General features: G+C 35.6%; 1 protein-coding gene across 5 annotated transcripts in view; it reads right to left on the bottom strand.

Moving 5' to 3' along the window:
* LOC140745854 (uncharacterized) overlaps positions 1–18,663 on the bottom strand; it is a 500,815-nt gene that overhangs the window by 437,654 nt on the left and 44,498 nt on the right. For 2 of the 5 annotated variants that reach the window (XM_073077782.1, XM_073077783.1), the window contains exon 2: positions 4,568–4,627. The exons of the other annotated variants lie outside the window; for them this stretch is intronic. The gene's annotated coding sequence lies outside the window, so the exon portion shown is untranslated. The remainder of the gene's footprint in view (positions 1–4,567; positions 4,628–18,663) is intronic. 5 annotated transcript variants of the gene reach the window in all.

An 18,663-nucleotide genomic window follows, 5' to 3' on the forward strand; every position in this document is an offset into this window, starting at 1 on the left:
TTTACATAATACTTACTCATTTTACTTACTATATAAGTTTATACTTTTTCTAATTAATGGAAATAAAGAAAAATCCAAAGAGGTTGTTAGTGAGAACTACAATCTCTTTTAAAATAAAAATTGAAATGGAAAAATTAATATTAATTATAGTTAAAAAGAAAACCTTAAAACCAAAAAACTATATATTATCATTCCCAAAATCTTAAAGAATCTAACAACATTTATGTTAAAATCCATCAAGCTGCTTGGGCTGTACCTAGGGCATACCAAAAAATGGAACATACTCGTAAATATACACTCGAAAAACATTACTCTTCGCAATCAGGTAAATAAATTTAATTAACAAGGAAAACTGAATATGTACGAAAATTTTTATTAAAAATTTAAATCTTACGAAAACTAAAAATGAATGTCACAAATTACGAGTAATATTGGACACTTAATTCACTTATACATACTTTTGCTAATGCAGATTTGAAAGAATCTAAATATATCGTACATCTTATACACAAATTGAAATTATTAAATAGAAAAACTATAACACTATATTATGTCTAATTGTCTACCCTCGAATACCAGTAAGATTACGTCACAAAATGAATTATACAGCCCGAGTTGTATTAAACTGCATTTCAAGCCCCAAATGGAAACAGAATTTACCATTTATCCGGCTCGATGAGACCATATTCATGCAGGATTACCGCACGTACGGTACGCTTCGAACGAATTTCCACGCTCGAAGTGGTGAAATACAAACTGATAGAATAATAGTAATGTATTAGCGAAAAAAAATATAAATCACGAAGACTTAGTCGAACTTAGTATAGAATAGAAGTAGTAAAAGTTCATAATTATAGTCGTCACAATTTAATAAGCCCATTTTGACACATGCCATCGCTAGGCACTAAGCATGTGACATACAAATCGATAACCAAAGAAACCGATTTTTACGACAAATCGATTACAACCCCACATCGTATTGTATAGATTTCTTAATATTTTGTAAACATAATATTTATTTCATATTTTTCTAAATCATCTAAATACTTAATAAAAAGAGGAAAAGAAAATAAATTCTACTGTAATTTAAAAATTTAATCATGATTAGAAGATTAAATAAAGCATCGCTCGTAAACTGTATTTTTTCGTTTTATTATTCACTAAGAAACAAAGTCTTGATATCTTCATTGTTGTTATGATGTAAAAGTGATAAATAATAAGTTATTGGTAATTCTAAATTTCGATTATTTGAAAGTTAATCGATTATGGTTTCTTCTGAATGCTTTGAAGCCGCAAGCTCTAGCTGTCACGTGGTCGAAAATTGCCTACTAAAAAGTTAGCTTAATGACATTAGCAAATTAGCATGGCATGTGTCAAAATGGGCCTATTAAATTGTGACGACTATACAATTTATACATAAACTGTGTTTTAGTAGTTTTATCATGCGGAGGCTAATGTTTTTCAAGAGCTTGCATGTCTCATTCTGTAACAAGCCTTAAACGCAAACGATTTAACGAATTTTAATGTATGGACTAATTACTTTTTTCAGTTAATTATTTAAAGCAGTACACCAGTAAGTACACCAGCTAAGCAATATACCAATTTTTTTTTGTTTATAATATAGGTGTAGCAGACGAGCAAGCAGTCCAGTTGATGGTAAGTGGCTTCTGCCGCCCATGGACATTTATAATCAACCCCCGATAGGATTAGATATTCCTAACTGAGCTCGGCCACAGATGCGCCGCTACCCCTGAGGACTAAGCTGGAACGCCTTGGAAAAGTCTGTCTCCTTTACCACACCCTTCAAAACGGAAAACAGCAGCGCCTAACACTGCTGTTATTAGGTAGAAATAGGTGTGGCGGTGGTGCCGCCGGAGTCGAACCACACTTACCTTCAAAATCAAAATTCGTGTAGCTTGATGTTTATCTTTCACGCTAAAACGGCAGAACGGATTTGAATTAATATGGCATACACATACATTTTACGTTGGATCAACACATAGGGTACTTTCTACCGTGGCAAATAAGCCTCATGCGGGCGAAGCCACGCGCAATGCTTTCTCGCGCCTATTCGGGATCGCTGCAACAAATTCAATACTTATGTGTATTTTTTTTATAATATAGGAATAGCAGACGAGCATGCAGTCCACCTGATGGTAAGTGGCTACTGCCGCCCATGGACATCTGTAATCAACCCCAGATAGGATTAGATATTCCTACCTAAGGTCGGCCACAGATGCGCCGCTACCCCTGAGGACTAAGCTGGAACGCCTCGGAAAAGTCTGTCTCCCTTTCCACACCCTTCAAACCGGAACACAGCAGCGCCTAACACTGCTGTTATTAGGTAGAAATAGGTGTGGCGGTGGTGCTGCTGGAGTAGAACCACAAAGGGTTCTACCAACTTCAATCTATCCACTTTCAATATATTTTTATATCCCTTTTGTTATATGCTTTTGTGTTTCATGTTCTTTTTCTGTTATTTATTGTTTTGCGATTATCCGAATAAAAAAAAACTTTCTTTTCTTTCAAAACCCTATGTGGTACTAAAGAGTAAAATCATTTGATTTAAATCAGTCTCTGACATTTGTCTCTAATGAACCACCCTCGTTCCCTTACACTATAACAAGGCAACATAATCCATACTAACAATTTCGCAAAATCCCAAACGTACTAAACTGCATTATCTCAGAGACGGAAACAGAATTTCCCATTTATCCGCCTCAATACAACCACATTCAAGGATTACGTATGTTTCATACGCTCGATTTTACTAGCATTACTGCTTATGGAATCGTTTGTTTTAATGTGATGTCTATGACTCAATATCGTGCATTTTACTTTAATTATGCGCATACAAATAAATTACTGTTTTACGACTAAATTACTTGTAATACTTATAAAAAACAATAAATAAATAATATAATAAGAATATATTTTTTTTAATGATGAGTATCATAATAATAATGAATTAAGTAATTTACATGCATCCTTTTTCTAAGAAAGTATTTTCTAAGAAAACATTGATTCCTAAAACGAAATGGGGGACTTAGATTATAATCAACGGAAATAGCGTATTCTTCTAGATTTTTCAATTTAAGGTGTCCATAAGTCAATTGAGTTTTATGAGTTAGTGAAGAAAATTCGTGATAAAAATTGCTTTGAATAACATAGCACTATACGCTCCAACACTGCAGTTGTGAATAAATGCCCAACAGTGGGGTACAGTCCATAATAATAATAAGGCATCACCATCCAAAATGTAAAACACCACAATTCAACAAAACTTGCCTCGCTGCCATAATAGCACGAATTTTCCATTTATCCGGCTTGACAGGACCATATTGAATTGGGATTATTGAGCGTATCGGAACTCCCGAATTTTGTCCACAATACATAAAGGATAACCTATAAGCAGTGATACCCTAGTGGTTAAGAAACTCTGCCTCTTGATCGAGTAGTCCGAAGTTCAAATCCCAGGCAAGCACGTCTTATGTTTCAAAGTTATGTGCGTTTTAGAAAGTGATTATCACTTGCTTAGCCGTTGAAGGACAACATCGTGAGGAAACCTGCATATCTGAGATATCTTAAAAAAAAGTTTTCAAAGGCATGTGAAGTCTACCAATACGCAATTGGCTAGCGCGGTCGACAATGGCCTAATCCGTCTCATTCTGAGAGGAGACCCAGTAGTAAGACAGTAATGGGTTGATGATGACGAACCCTGTACGTTTGGCCACTGCACACAAATGCGAATAAAGTTATGCCCATTTATAGCATCACCATCCAAAATCCATAACACCACAATTCAACAAGATCCGTCTTACTGTTATAATAGAACGAATTTTCCATTTATCCGGCTTGACAGGACCATATTGAATTGGGATTATTGAGCGTATCGGAACTCTCGAGTTTGTCCACATTACATAAAAGATCCCACGGATGCTCTCAGCCAATGTTATAACATAAACACTGTATGTCACCTAGTGAACCATAAAATAACATTTTGTCACTATGTTATTTGTAGCGCCATGAGCAAATTCTTGCTTGGGTAGAATTTACAAAGTAAAGCAACGCAGCTGTGGTCAGCAATTGGATGGGTAACCGCTTGTTTCTGAAATATTTATATTTAGCGCATTAGATATATAATCGGTAATTGTTTAAGCTTATAAAAGTAGTAATTAATAAATTATTGTAAAAATGGACACTCACTACTTAGAAATATATATAAAGGGGTAAATCAACTAGGTTCATATGAAATATACTAAAATACGAACTAACAAGACAACTTAAATAAATTAAAATTAATTAATTTGTAAATTTAATTAATTGTGATAAAAATAAATGATTATTAAAAAAATTAAAAAAAAAAAAAACTTGTTTGAAAAATAACAACGTAAACGATAATGAAGATTACGTGTACCCCTTCAACATTTAAAACTTTATATTTTAAAATTAGAGCTTAAGAGTTTATGCGAAACTGAAGACATATATAACTTAAATTGTCGAAAAATTCTACCATTTTCTTTGAATTCAGAACTGACTCACAAACAATAGAAACCATTTCACCTACCTTAAAAGATAAGGCCAGACTGAAATTAGCGTCGTCTTTCAGCCCTGAATCCGAAATTACCTGTTGACAAAAATAAACGCTTAGTAGGGACTCAATTGGGCTTATTTTAATGATACTTGACTTATGATAAATTTGATAAGTAAAGCAGTGATAGCCTAGTGGTTAAGAAACGCGGCCTCTCGATCGTGGAGTCCGAGGTTGAAATCCTAGACCTCTGATTTTCAAATTTATGTCCGTATTAGAAATTAATTATCACTTGCTTAAACGGTGAAGGAAAACATCGTGAGGAAACCTGCATACCTGAGATTTATAAAAAAGAAAATCTTAAAGGTATGTGAAGTCTACCAATACGCACTTGGCCAGCGCGGTGGACTATTAATCCTTCTCATTCTGAGAGGAGTCCCGTGCCCAGCAATGGGACAGTAATGGGTTGATGATGATGATGATGATGAAATTTGACAAATTTTGACTTATGATTAATTTGACAATATTTTTGTGACTTAGAAGTTAGACTTCTTTAGGATAAATGATGATTTTAAGAACACCGATAATATGTTTTATTTTTCCTTAATTATTTCTCTTTTTTATAATAAATTACCCAAAAAAGTTCACGTGTTCATATGTAGCTACACATACGCTTGGTTCGGAATCGATTCTATGTGTAATTTTAGTCACCGTGTTAACTACTATTAATTTAAAAATATTTGTTTAATAATGATAAAGATATTTCGGTGTTAAAAAATAAAAAGTAAATATTATATTGCAATACCCTAGCAAGGTGCATGCTTGCACTATAATTTATTTGTAAGACCTATGATAATAAAAGAAGCATGAGCAATAAAGAATTTGAATTTGAACTATGTATATTGTATATGAAACTGTATATTAGTAGTAAACTTATTTTCTTCAAATACTTTTTTACGTTTTTGCTCTATGCTAAAAGGGTTATACTAACAGTCGTCAAAATTAGTGTAATTAATATAATTGACCTCTAAAATAAAACAAAAAATATACCAACAGTAAATCCGACTTACACTAACGATCCCAAAAATAATAAAAAAATAAAATAAATATTGTTTAAATCCGACTCACACTTGACCGGTTTTCAGGTACAGATTTCGTCACCGCTAATTTCGTCGCAGCAAAACAGGTTAAGCTTTTATGGTCTAGCCTAAATATACTTTTAGTCTAGTTTCTCCACTGAATTGCGGTAAAATTTATTGCGTTCCAATGCGGTGTAATGCGGGTAAACTTTTATCATTCTGCAGGTAATCTGCTAACGGGTTGCAGTTCACCTGATGCAGTTCAGCTGCAATGTATAACAATGTACAACTTGTTATAATATTGTGGCTAACGATTTTCATTCAACATTAAAGCAAGTGATAAATTGAAGGTGGTAGAACCCTTTGTGGTTCGACTCCGGCGGCACCACCGCCACACCTATTTCTACCTAATAACAGCAGTGTTAGGCGCTGCTGTGTTCCGTTTTGAAGGGAGACATACTTTTCTGAAGCGTTCCAGCTTAGTCCTGGAGGGTAGCGGCGCATCTGCAGCCGACCTCAGGTAGGAATATCTAATCTTATCTGGAGTTGATTACAGACGTCCATGGGCAGCCACTTACCATCAGGTGGACTGCATGCTCGTCTGCTACTTCTACTCGTATATTATCCTACTGCTTAGGCTATTTCTTCCATTACCATAACTAACAAAATCAAAAAATATACCACGAAACCACCTATTCTTTTTGTTAGCTCCGTATAATTAATGCAAATTAATTCCATTCGTAATACTCCAATTACAGAGTATCAAGTGGACAGCCTTACTGGATTTAAGACGAGAGCACGTTTTATGCTTCTATTTAGAGATATCCGGTGGATTTTACGAGGATTATCAGTATTTGTTATCTTACAACAATTAAACAATTATATACGCTACGAGTATCTTTCGAACATCGCTTCGTATAGAGTTATTTATGAGTTAAATAGTGTATTTATTTTTTACAACTTTTTTTTTAAATACAGGAGTAGCTGACGAGCATGCACCCTACCTGATAGTAAGTGGCTCCTGCCGCCCGTGGACATCTGTAATCAACCTTAGATAGGATTAGATATTCCTACATGTGGTCGGCCACAGATGCTACCCCTGAGGACTAAGCTGAAAAGCCTCGGAAAAGTATGTCTCCCTTACCACACCCTTCAAACCAGAACACAGCAGTGTTTAACACTGCTGTTATAAGGCAGAAATATGTGTGGCGATAGTGCTGCCGGAGTCAAATCACAAAGGGTTGTACCACCTTTAAAATCCTATCACTTACTTACAATCAGGTCGGCTGCATGTTTAATTGCTATCTACCTTTTTGTATTTATACCTAAATAATGAAGCAGACGGGCTACCTGATGGAAATCAGTCACCGTCGCCATTCATAGATAAGTTTAGACATCTCACCGCCTTGTAATTGAAGGAAGCCATTAAATGACTTAAACGGCTGACAATATCGTCAGCTGTTTAATGACAATTCTGTCAGCCGTTTAATGGCTGCCGTGGTGTAATTTACGCGGAACAATGCCGACATGCGCGCTTAATACACGAAATCGAAGAAAAAGTGCGAAGAAATATCGTTTCATTCGTAAATGATCTAAAAACTACATTTTTTTTTAAATTTTTAAACACGAAAATAGATGACTGTGACAATTGTCAAAAGGTTACATTCTCTTGTTAGGTGCGAGTAATCTTTACAATGAGAAAAATGTGACGGAACCCTGAAAACTTCACGTGGTATAGCGACTGTGCTATTGGGTTCAAAAAGGGTTCACATTATTCAATGAAACCCTTCAAAGAAAATTGTTCAATAGAAGGCAGAATGAAACAAAGTAGAACATTTTCGTTATACAAAGGTGCTAAAATTACTCAGTTAATTTTCTTCGAAGGTTCAAAGTGACGTCACTTACCTACACCTAATTCATTTTCATAGTCACTTCCGCTTTTATGTTCAAAGTGCTCTAAACGACTACGAAATCACCATACCGGGGACAACCTGGCACGCGGGGTTCCAGGTTCGAATCCCTGGCCAAGCAGAAATCTATACGACTAATTTAATGTGAAATAGCGCAGAAGTATTTAGTCCATCTGATCCAAGCAGCCTATATACCTATAGCTCCCTCACGAAACCTTAAAACCAGAATACAACTGCGCTTAAAACTGCTATTATCAGGCCAAAATAGGTATAGTAGTGGACGTTGTGTAGGAGGAGTTAAGCCACAAAGGGTTCTATCACTTTTAAAAAGTACCCTATGTTCTATTAGCAACCTCTGACAAAGTGAGTACTAAATCTCATAACAATCGGTTATGTAGTAATGGCATCAAAGTGTTACAAACAAACAAAATCACATTCGGTCATTTTTTATATAATATTAGCTGACCCGGCAAACTTTGTACCGCCTCAGAATTTATTTATGAAATATATTTCATATTGACTCACCTTTAAACCTTTCCTGGACTTACACAAAATATTTTAAACTAAAATTAACCAAATCGGTCCAGCCGTTCTCGAGTTTTAGCGAGACCGACGAACAGCAATTGATTTTTATATATATTTACTAGTGGTGCCCGCGACTTCGCCCGCATTTTAAAGAAATAATATGACATAACACGGAAAATTTGTACCTGCATTGGAATGACAGTGGTGCCATCTGCCGAAAATTGGTTTTACCAACTCCCAAGCCCCCGTGGGCTCTTGGACAACAACTTTGCTAAAGATCATCACTTAATCAAATGCATAGTTTCCGATTCTATTACTACTTACGAATTTAAAATTTAATAAAAAAACCTTTTGCCACGGACTAAATCGTGAATCTAAACCATTCTCAAGTTCTCTTGAACACACACAACAAATTTCATCAAAATCAGTCCAGTCGTTTAGGAGGAGTTCAGTGACATACACACGCACATAAGAAATATATATAAAGATTTATTATATTTAGAAACTTTTGTGGGTCGACTCCGGCGGCACCACTGCCACACCCATTTCTGCAGAATAGCAGCAGTGTTAACCGCTGCTGTGTTCTGGTTTGAAGGGTGTGGTAAAGGAGACATACTTTTCCGAGGCGTTCCAGCTTAGCCCTCAGGGGTAGCGGCACATCTGTGGTCGACCTCAGGTAGAAATATCTCATCCTATCTGAGGTTGATTACAGATGCCCACGGGTGGCAGTAGCCACTTACCATCAGGTTGACTGCTCGTCTGCTACTTCCATATTATAAAAAAAAATATATAGATAGAAGATAGATAATAATATTATATACATTATTTTCCATATTATCTCTTCACGTCTCACATACAGTGTCGGCAAGTCTATCAGATTCAATGAATTCATTACCTTATTCATTTTCCATGTAAATTAATGTTTATTTACGTTCCCAAGAAATAATTACGTTAGCGTTATGAAGATAATTATTATAATCATACCGTTGAATTTGTTTAAGTCGGATTTTCCATGATTAATTACAACTTTGCACGCTCAAAGAACCTTTGATATTTCATTTATAATTTTCGAGTACTATGTTCCGTTTTGATGTTTTTATGGAAGAGACTTGAAGTTTGTTTTGGAAAAAGTACTGTGAAACTCTTTAGTATGTTCTATCTTTGCGTCAAAGTTACATTGAATTATGCACAGCCGTTTCAGTGATATTTTTGAGATCAGAAAGTTATTTTGGAATCACTTGCTGACTTACATATAAGACGACCATTTTATTCTCATTCTAAAAATATAAAAAAGCATCGTTATTACAATCAATCGCAATAACTAAGGGAAATTTCGTCTTACAAAGACCGAAATTTGACAATTTCTGACTACTACAATTGATCAATTTCAATATTTAGGTAAACGTAAGTGAAACTCCGTAAACGATTACAAACGTTTCTTTTTCAAAGTTAATGCAAATTATCATTTTATTTTTAAAATTTAGTATATTTATTTACAGAAAAACGCTCAAATTTCTACCACTATTCTAAAACAACGAGCAAAAATCAAGTGACTAATCTAGAGCCATATAAATTATCCATTCACTCGATCCTCGCCGAAGTCTGACCGCCTCATTCGGTACTCATTCGATTTATCTCCTCTGTTCAATCCAAATTACTCACTCTTTGAACCAATCCAATTGGTGTTTAGACCTGTGTCGTACTATAAGTGTCAAGCTACTATAAACGAGAGGTTTGATAGCTTGAAAATTGTTTTGTTGCATCATAAATCTTAAAATGAACTTCATTATCAAAAGGTATAAATTTGTGTTACTCGTATGTATGTATGTAGATGCTATTATAATCTATAGAATTTAGCTTAAATATCAATTTGTGGTTGTATAAATTTGATGAAAGACCAATGGAGATTCCAATGAAATTATAAAATAAATCTTTCGAATGAATATGAAATATTAAATAAACACAGGTGGCTAAAACACAGATTAAAACTATTATATTAAGCTATTGCATAGCTTTTATCGCGGGCTTTGAGCGCGGCGACCGAATCGAGAAATTCCGTAACGAAAATAAGTAACACCTTTCAACAACTCGGTTGCCTGGAGACTTGATATCCAACTATCAAGTCTCCAGGCAACCGAGTTGTTGACTGTCAATAGAAAAATATGGATATAATTGAATAAAGTATTATTTTACATTCCTTATTATTTTATTTGATATTGGCGACGAGATGTCGAATGAACTAAAAAACAATAATATAAGGAAATACGAGCCACATTACGTGGGTTAATGAAACGAACCGAAAATTACATTTCGGGAATAGAAAAAATTGACATTGAAGAAATAAATATACGACTGAATTCTTTACAAGAAATTTTGAACAAATTCTACGCGATTCTAGAAAAAATTGAATGGCTTACAGAAGAAGAAAATTTAGAAGAGGAAATAAAATACAGGTACGAATTTGAAGAAATATATACAAAGCTAAAATTTAAATTTTTGAATGTACAAAAAGAAAATAATCGGCTAATACCTGAATGTTCTTTTATATCAGAAAGAGCGGAAGTTTATTTGATAAACTGTTAACTGTCAAGGCACGCTTGAGACGTACACCTAATACAAAAGAGTTATCACCTTATCAGTTAATGTTCGGCAGAGAGGTAAGAACCTATATGGCATACTGGTGCGCCGTCACCTTGACCAAATGCTGCCGGCGCCCCTGGTGGTGTAAGTGAAAATAGCGGTGGAGGACTGTTGGATATCAAGTCTCCAGGCAACCGAGTTGTTGACTGTCAATAGAAAAATATGGATATAATTGAATAAAGTATTATTTTACATTCCTTATTATTTTATTTGATAACCTTAATTCGTCAACTTGAACACAGATGGCAGTAATACACATTTTTTTATAATCCGTGCAGAAATCTTAAAATTGCGTGAAGTATATTTTATATTCCCATTATAAAATTCAAAATTATATTACCATATTATCCAAATAATATGTTTTATCAACATAAGCTATGTTGAATTCTGGATTGATAAAATAACGTAAAAGAGTGTTTGTTATTTTTAAACGTACAATTATAACTGACAGACTCGACAGCACAAAATCAAAACGCCATTATGATTTATGGTACAAATAATTTGTGTACAAAGTGTTTTAAATATGAATAAACAAAGTGCATTTATTAATGAAAAATGCGATGTACCTGTAACATTCGGCAAATGTCACAGACACATCGCATTGATCCATTTATATTGCTGGTTGTTAATTCTTTATGTCACTTATTAAATACTTTTCTATTTTATATTTTAGAATGTTCAGTCTTGCTTGGAGTTATGAAATGTCAGCTGATATTTGCAATGTCTTATATAATGGAGATATGATAAAATAGTGGATAAAGATGTATTAATGTAAATGTTGATGATTATGGAAGAATATATTGTATTTCTGGAATTCCTTCTGAGCGTTTTCATAGCATAAAAAATGCTATGCAATAGCTTTACCGCGGCAGTCTCCGAGTGCCACACGTATTTTTTTTTTAATAAGTTCTATTTAAACTCTAGAAAATTATTTCAATATTAATTTTCATATTATTTTTAAAAACAATCTAAATCGTTTGTGGCTCTTCGCTTGGAGTGAGACAAATTGACTCATACATTTTAATATCCGTAAAATGTATGGAATACTGACTTTTTTGCCAGAAGACACTCGTACTTAATCGCTGTCTTTAATAAATTTGATTCACGAATTTAATTAATTTAATACAATTTTCACGCTTAGAGTAAGACAAGTGCCTTATTGACTCGGACGAGCGGCCCAGAGACAATTTGTTATTCGCTGCTTGTCTCTGGTATTTCGAATCTACTATTTTTAGACGAATTTCGTCCATTTGTTACAATTTTAATAGCTTCGCTTTTCAGAGATTGTCTTTTGTTATTTTAAAGTTGGTTTAGAATTTGTTTTTTACTTTTTTATTCGAATTTTTGTGGAGAAATAGAATAATAACTAACCAGTCTTTTGAAATATAGCGGTCATTCATTCGAAGACTGATTCTGTGTTTATCGAATTTATTATTTGGTTGATTATGCGAATATTTATGGCTTAATATGCAAGCAATGTATCTTGCCAGTGTGACCGATATCCAATATTGCTTTATTAATATAATCTATTAAATAATGTGCATTGATGGGCGCTTTTTTCTCTCAGGCAAAACTAAGACAGTGATAGCCTAGTGGTTAAGAAACTCGGCCTCTCGATCGAGGGGTCCGAGGTTCAAATCGCAGGCACGCACATGCAATACGCAATCCAGGCACCTCTGACTTTTTTAAAATTATGTGCATATTAGAAATTAATAATTACTTGCTAAACGGTGAAGGAAAACATCGTGAGGAAACCTGAGAGCTGAGAGCTGAGAGAGAGCACTTGGCCAGCGCGGTGGACTATGGCCTAATCCTTCTCTTTCTGAGAGGAGACCCGTGCCCAGCAGTGGGACAGTAATGGGTTGCTGATGATGATGATGATGATTTTTTTCTCAGACCATGAATAAGATGGCATGACCAGGGGTTATCACGTTTTGGTGTATGGTGGACGATGTATGTGGATGCCGGCTGACTTACACAAACCCCATACATCTTAAACCCCAGGTATGATCAGGTATAGTCCGCGCCAAACTGCTAGTCGGCACTGAAGTTGTTGCGAGCAGGTGTAGTCATACAATTTGTTATGGCGACGTGATTCATTTCTATATTCAGAGCGGACTAGCAGTTTTACGCGGACAATACTACTTGTTCTATATGATGGTTTCAGATGGATTCATTTTCATTATAAACTAAACACGCTTGAAATACATTACCCTCCCCAGCCGTAAAAAAAACTTAGATAAAGGTAATATAAGGCTCATGACCAACACAATACACCAATTTGCCCATAAAACACTTAAACAAAATGGCCGGCCAATTATTTTAATGGCTTACTTTATGAGGAATAACTGCTATTCAAACGCTTGAACGCTTTAATTAGCTAAAAGCTATAAGCTCAGTTATAATGAAAGCTCTGGAAAAGTTTAGGTGAACGTAGGTGCGGGACGGACGTATGTAAGTGTTAATTAAATTACACATAAGTTACCCTTTTTAACAAGCTTTTATTAGCTTGGGTTGTACGTTTGTATGTATGTATGTATGTAACAGTAACGGAATCTTTGAGCCCGATTTTTATCCACTTTGAACGTTCAGTTTAATTCAAAATTTTAAAGAATTATCAAAAACCGATGACAATACACGATTTTAATAATTTTGTACCCATCGTATTGGCCCATCGTATTGGCCCATACGATTTCCTAGTTCTGGCACAATCCGCTAGGAGCGCTGATTGGAATTTGTATGGGCAAATACGTAAACAAATACTAAAACAGTCATATTTGTCAAAACGTAAAATTCATGGTAAGGGTACTGGTGGAAAGCAGTCGCCGTTGCCTTTCGACATTTGTAATACCAGAAGAGTCGCCAATGTATCGCTGGATTTGAAGGAGAGCTCGTTTTCCACACTTCTTGACGAGCCCCTTGTCATTGCGCTCAGGGAATGCCTCGAGAGGAAGTTCATTCCACATTTTACACGTACGCGGCATAAAGGACCAAACAAACAAACGCTTTCTACACTCACAGCCCCACACTAGGATTCCCTGTATCGTGGATGCCATGGACACGCACAGAGACAAATACACAAACACCCAGACCCAGAAACAGAAATCTAAATTCATCATTTAAATTTCTGTCTGGCCGGGAATCGAACCCGGGACCCTCTGCGCGTCAGACCGTGCAAACCTAACCATGGAGGACCGCCACGAGTCCAGTTGATGTGGATGGAACCTCATCCTTCGACGATGCGATGGAGGAAGTTACCAAATAAACCTAAATGATAATATTATAAAGACACAAAGGCACAAACACATCTCCGGAAATTGAACCTGAAACCTGTTGCAATCCTATAGAGTGGCGAATAATCTAACGAGTCTGCGCAAAGACAAAACCACCCGACTCACAGCATGTGTAGGTACTATATACATAATACACAGGATGGTATCTGCCTAAATGGAAATATATAGAATGATCCCTATGTGATGAATTGAATGGTGTCCAGTACAATGCGAGATACTCAACATGCAATAGGCACAAAGATATATTCACCCAAGATACATTGAGAGCAATATAATAGCCCTTTGTGGTTCGACTCCGGTGGCACCACCGCCACACCTGTTTCTGCCTAATAACAGCAGTGTTAGGCGCTGCTGTGTTCCGTTTTGAAGGGTGTGGTAAGGGAGATATACTTTTCCGAGACGTTCCAGCTTAGTCCTCAGGGGTTGCGGCGCATCTGTGGCCGATCTCAGGTAGGAATACCTAATCCTATCTGGGGTTGATTATAGATATGTGATGATCATGTAACATATTCCGGATATAACAGATAGGATTGCGTCGAACGTGTAAGATGTGGAATGAACTTCTTCCTCAAGTATTCCCGGAGCGCAATGACAAGGGCCTCTTCAGAGGGGGGCCCTGCAAAAAGAGCTCTCCTTCAAAGGCGGCGATGCATTGGCGATTCCTCTGGTGTTGCAAGTCCATAGGCGACATTGACTACTTTCTATCAAGTAGCATGTCTGCTTTATCGTTAGGCTCAAATATAAAAAAGTGACACTTAAGATCATTTAGAGTATTCCATTCCAAACTTATTTCTAGCGTGAAGCAGTTCTGCATTCCAGAGGAAGGGTGAGGACTGTGGAAGCCGGCAGACTTCTATACGAGACGAGCACATAGGGGACGTAGCGCATGTGTAATTGACTTCACGAAGAACTCCTATTTTACATTCGAGTTGCCTCGTAAGTCCATAAGCGGCAGAAACACTTGCAATAAGGTCGAGAGCTGGTCGTCTGCTAGTCCAAAAAAATCGTCATACATAAACCATTATAAAATAGAACATACATAATTTCATAGGTCCATTTGATAGATGAGAAACTGTCCTATATTTGTACCACTGCAAGTGATTGCGCACCCCGGTCAGGTATCCGTAATTCCGCCTGACGCTTCTCTATAGGATATCACAAACAAAGGAATACAAAATAGAAGCGCCCGAAGCGTTTCGGCTGTTTGCGTCAACGCGTCGACGAAAGGCCGAGCTTCGGGCAACTTCTAAATTTCTAATATTATTCAGAGCCTAAGCTTTGCTAGAAAGCTCGGCCTTTTGGTGCTTGTTTGATAGGCTAATCAAATGGAAGCATTGTTTAATAGGCTGTCTAGGTACAGAGCGAATGTGAATACTATACTACACTACTATGCTATGTGAGTGACTTTGATATGTGTGAAATCAATTACGTAATTAGTGACGCATTTATCCTTGCCAAATAGAAATAAAAGAGAATATGAAAATAAAATTAAAAAAAATATACAATATAAAAAGAATTATAAAAAGAGAAAGAGATATACAAGTGGAAAATAAAATAGAAATGAGAGATACACTCGAAAAACATTACCCTCCACGGCCGGGTAAAAAGGAGTTGTGCCAAAATCTATCGTCTACCATCAAATTCAAGTGTCAAAATCAATTCTAAGTCAAATCGTAAGGTAAGGTAAAAAAACTCTTGAAGAATTGAACAACATATTTATATAAAAAATGCAAAATGTTTCCTCCGGCTAAAGTTATCGGTAAAATCTGTCCAAAGTTACAGGTACTCGTAATTCAGATTAATTCCGACTATTCGGAACTTAAACCAAACTAATCTACGCTCAATAGGTGGGTTAACACCAGTTATTCATATTCAATTTACCCAATATTTTGGCTAGCAAGTATCGAATTTTGACGATTTCTGCTTACTCTAACCTTATACAAACAAAGAAGATTAGAATAACAAAGTGCTGGATGTTTCACGTGTCTAAAGAGACCGGTAAAATCTGTCCAAAGTTACCGGTATTTCAAAGTGATTCAGATTAAAGTGACTTCGGCCATTCGGGGACCAAACCCACACAATACCTCAGTAAGCGCGAAGTATTTGTCAAGTGTTAGTAAGATTTGTTACCGTGACGTAAGCTCTAAGGATATCTGCCCGAAAGTTATACTACCCTGAAACGATTGTGATAATATACGCTTAATAATTACATTAAAGGCCGTTATTAATATTAAATCTATCTAATTTTTTGCCTACAAAATATCAAAATAAGATAGTTTATGTCTACTTGGAAGATTACACAAACAAAGTATACAGGGTGAATTTTTAAAACGGGCCTTCAGGGGCAATTCCGAAACTATAAGGATTACCGAAAAATGCTGAAAGGAGTTACGATGCCGATTTTGATAAAAACTAAAACTGCATCATTAGTTTTTTAAAATATTTTTTTCCTTAGCCGGGAATCGAACGAGTTCATTTTGAAAAAAATGACACCTCTATATTATTCCACTATCTGATAGTGTCGCTTATAAGGATCAAATTCTGGGAAGTAATGTTATGTGGCAAATTAAAGGAAAAGCCTCAATTTTAAGAAAATACATATTTTTTCATATTAATTTGGCAGTTAAGTTCCCGCCATTCATCAATTTAAACATTTCGTGTATTAACATTTTTTTTGGCTCAATGTTTCTAATCATTCGAAATGGATGTTTTGATGTGATGATTGATTTTAAAAAAGTAATGATGAAGTTTTAGTTTTTTATCAAAATCGGCCTCGTAACTCCTTTTAGCATTTTTCGCTAATCCTTATAGTTTCGGATTTGGCCCTGAAGGCCCGTTTTAAAAATTCACCCTGTATACTAAATGTTACCTCTGTCCAAAGTTAGATACCGGTAAAATCTGTCCAAAGTTACCGGTATTTCAAAGTGATTCAGATTAAATTGACTCCGGCCCCGGGACCAAATCCAAACTATACCTCAGTAAGCGCGAAGTATTTGTCAAATGTAACTCGTAGTTAGATTTCTTGATAAATGAACGTAAGTTCTTGGGAAATCTACCCAATGTTATTGTGTACAGAAATGGTCTTAGTAATCTTAGCTTCATACGTAGATTAAGGAGTTTTGTCAAACTATCAATTGAAATCACATTCTGTCTTATCAGTTTGTTTATTAATCGCTTTCTACTCTTATGACCATATTCTTATGAACGCTATATTGCAGGTTCAATGATCACACATAAAAAAACTCGGAAACACACAGCGTCTATCTGTTTGACCGGGATTTAATTTATAATTTTCTACGATTATACCACTTTGCGAAAATTTCGGTTTTGAATAGAACATCTAAATATATATAACTCTAAGGTGACTGACTGACATAGTGATCTATCAACGCACAGCCCAAACCACTGGAGGGATCGGGCTGAAATTTGGCATGCAGGTAGATGTTATGACGTAGGCGTCCGCTAAGAAAGGATTTTGATCAATTCTACCTCCAAGGGTATAAAATAGGGATGAAAATATTACTTCGTAACGCGAGCGAAGCCGCGGGCAAAAGCTCGTTTTAAAGAAAAACCCTTTAGTTATTTCTGATAAAGGGCAATTAAGCCCTAAATTAAATACGTAATTCCCGAGAAAATCACAAAGTTCCCGGTATTTCGGAAGTAACTCAGATTAGAGGTGACAACTGAACAGGGAGCAAGTTGAACTAAACTATTCCTTAGTTCCGGAACGCCAAGTATTTGGAGCGTGTAGTGTAAGGTTTGTTAACCAAGGTGTGAGTGTAATATACGAGAATTTCGTAAAGTAATACGAATATATTGTATAATGTAACTTCAGAAATTCTAGTCAATTGCTTATAAATATTGGTGACGAGCTGTGCCCCGCGGTTTTAGTCGCTTACCCGAGTAATTTTAAGCGTTTCCTAATTGATTTTCTTAAATAAAAGTAATCTATGATACTTCTTAAAACAACATCGGCGTATTGTCAAATGAAAGTCCCCTCAAAATCGAATCAGCCGCTTTGGAGACTACCCGGAACAAACAGAGGCATTTTGTTACTATAATTGCCTACCGTATATATTTTTATATGCTACTCGTAAAAGGAACTTATATTGACGTTATAAACTAACACCTCAATTTTTTTGTGTAGTAGATATACATACCTACCTTTTACTTTTGTATCATAAATCTTAAAATTAGACCCCAAGTTAAATATCGCATTCCCGAGAAAATCACAAAGTTCCCGGTATTTCGGAAGTAACTCAGATTAGAGGTGAGAACTGAACAGGGAGCAAGTTGGACTAAACTATTCCTTAGTTCCGGAACGCCAAGTATTTGGAGCGTGTAGTGTAAGTAAGGTTTGTTAGCGAAGGTATAAGTGTAATATACGAGAATTTCGTAATGTAATACAAATATATTGTATAATGTAACTTCAGACATTCTATTGCTTTATAAATATTGATGACTATCTGTGTTCCGCGATTTTATTCGCGTTTAACTGTGTAAACAGGCACACATACATTTTTTAGATTTTTTTAAAATTACTATAAGTGCCTACCGTACGCGAATTAATATGTAATTCGTAATAAAAACCTTTATGGTGATGTTATAAGTAGACGCTTCAAACTTATTTAATTGTTTAAAAGACCCTTTGTATTTCCCTGATAAAAAGTAAAACTAAGCCCTAA

Source organism: Epargyreus clarus, unplaced genomic scaffold, assembly GCF_041222505.1.
Source record: "Epargyreus clarus isolate Ecla_fem2 unplaced genomic scaffold, WU_Ecla_fem_2.2 ptg000011l, whole genome shotgun sequence".
Taxonomy (NCBI): domain Eukaryota; kingdom Metazoa; phylum Arthropoda; class Insecta; order Lepidoptera; family Hesperiidae; genus Epargyreus; species Epargyreus clarus.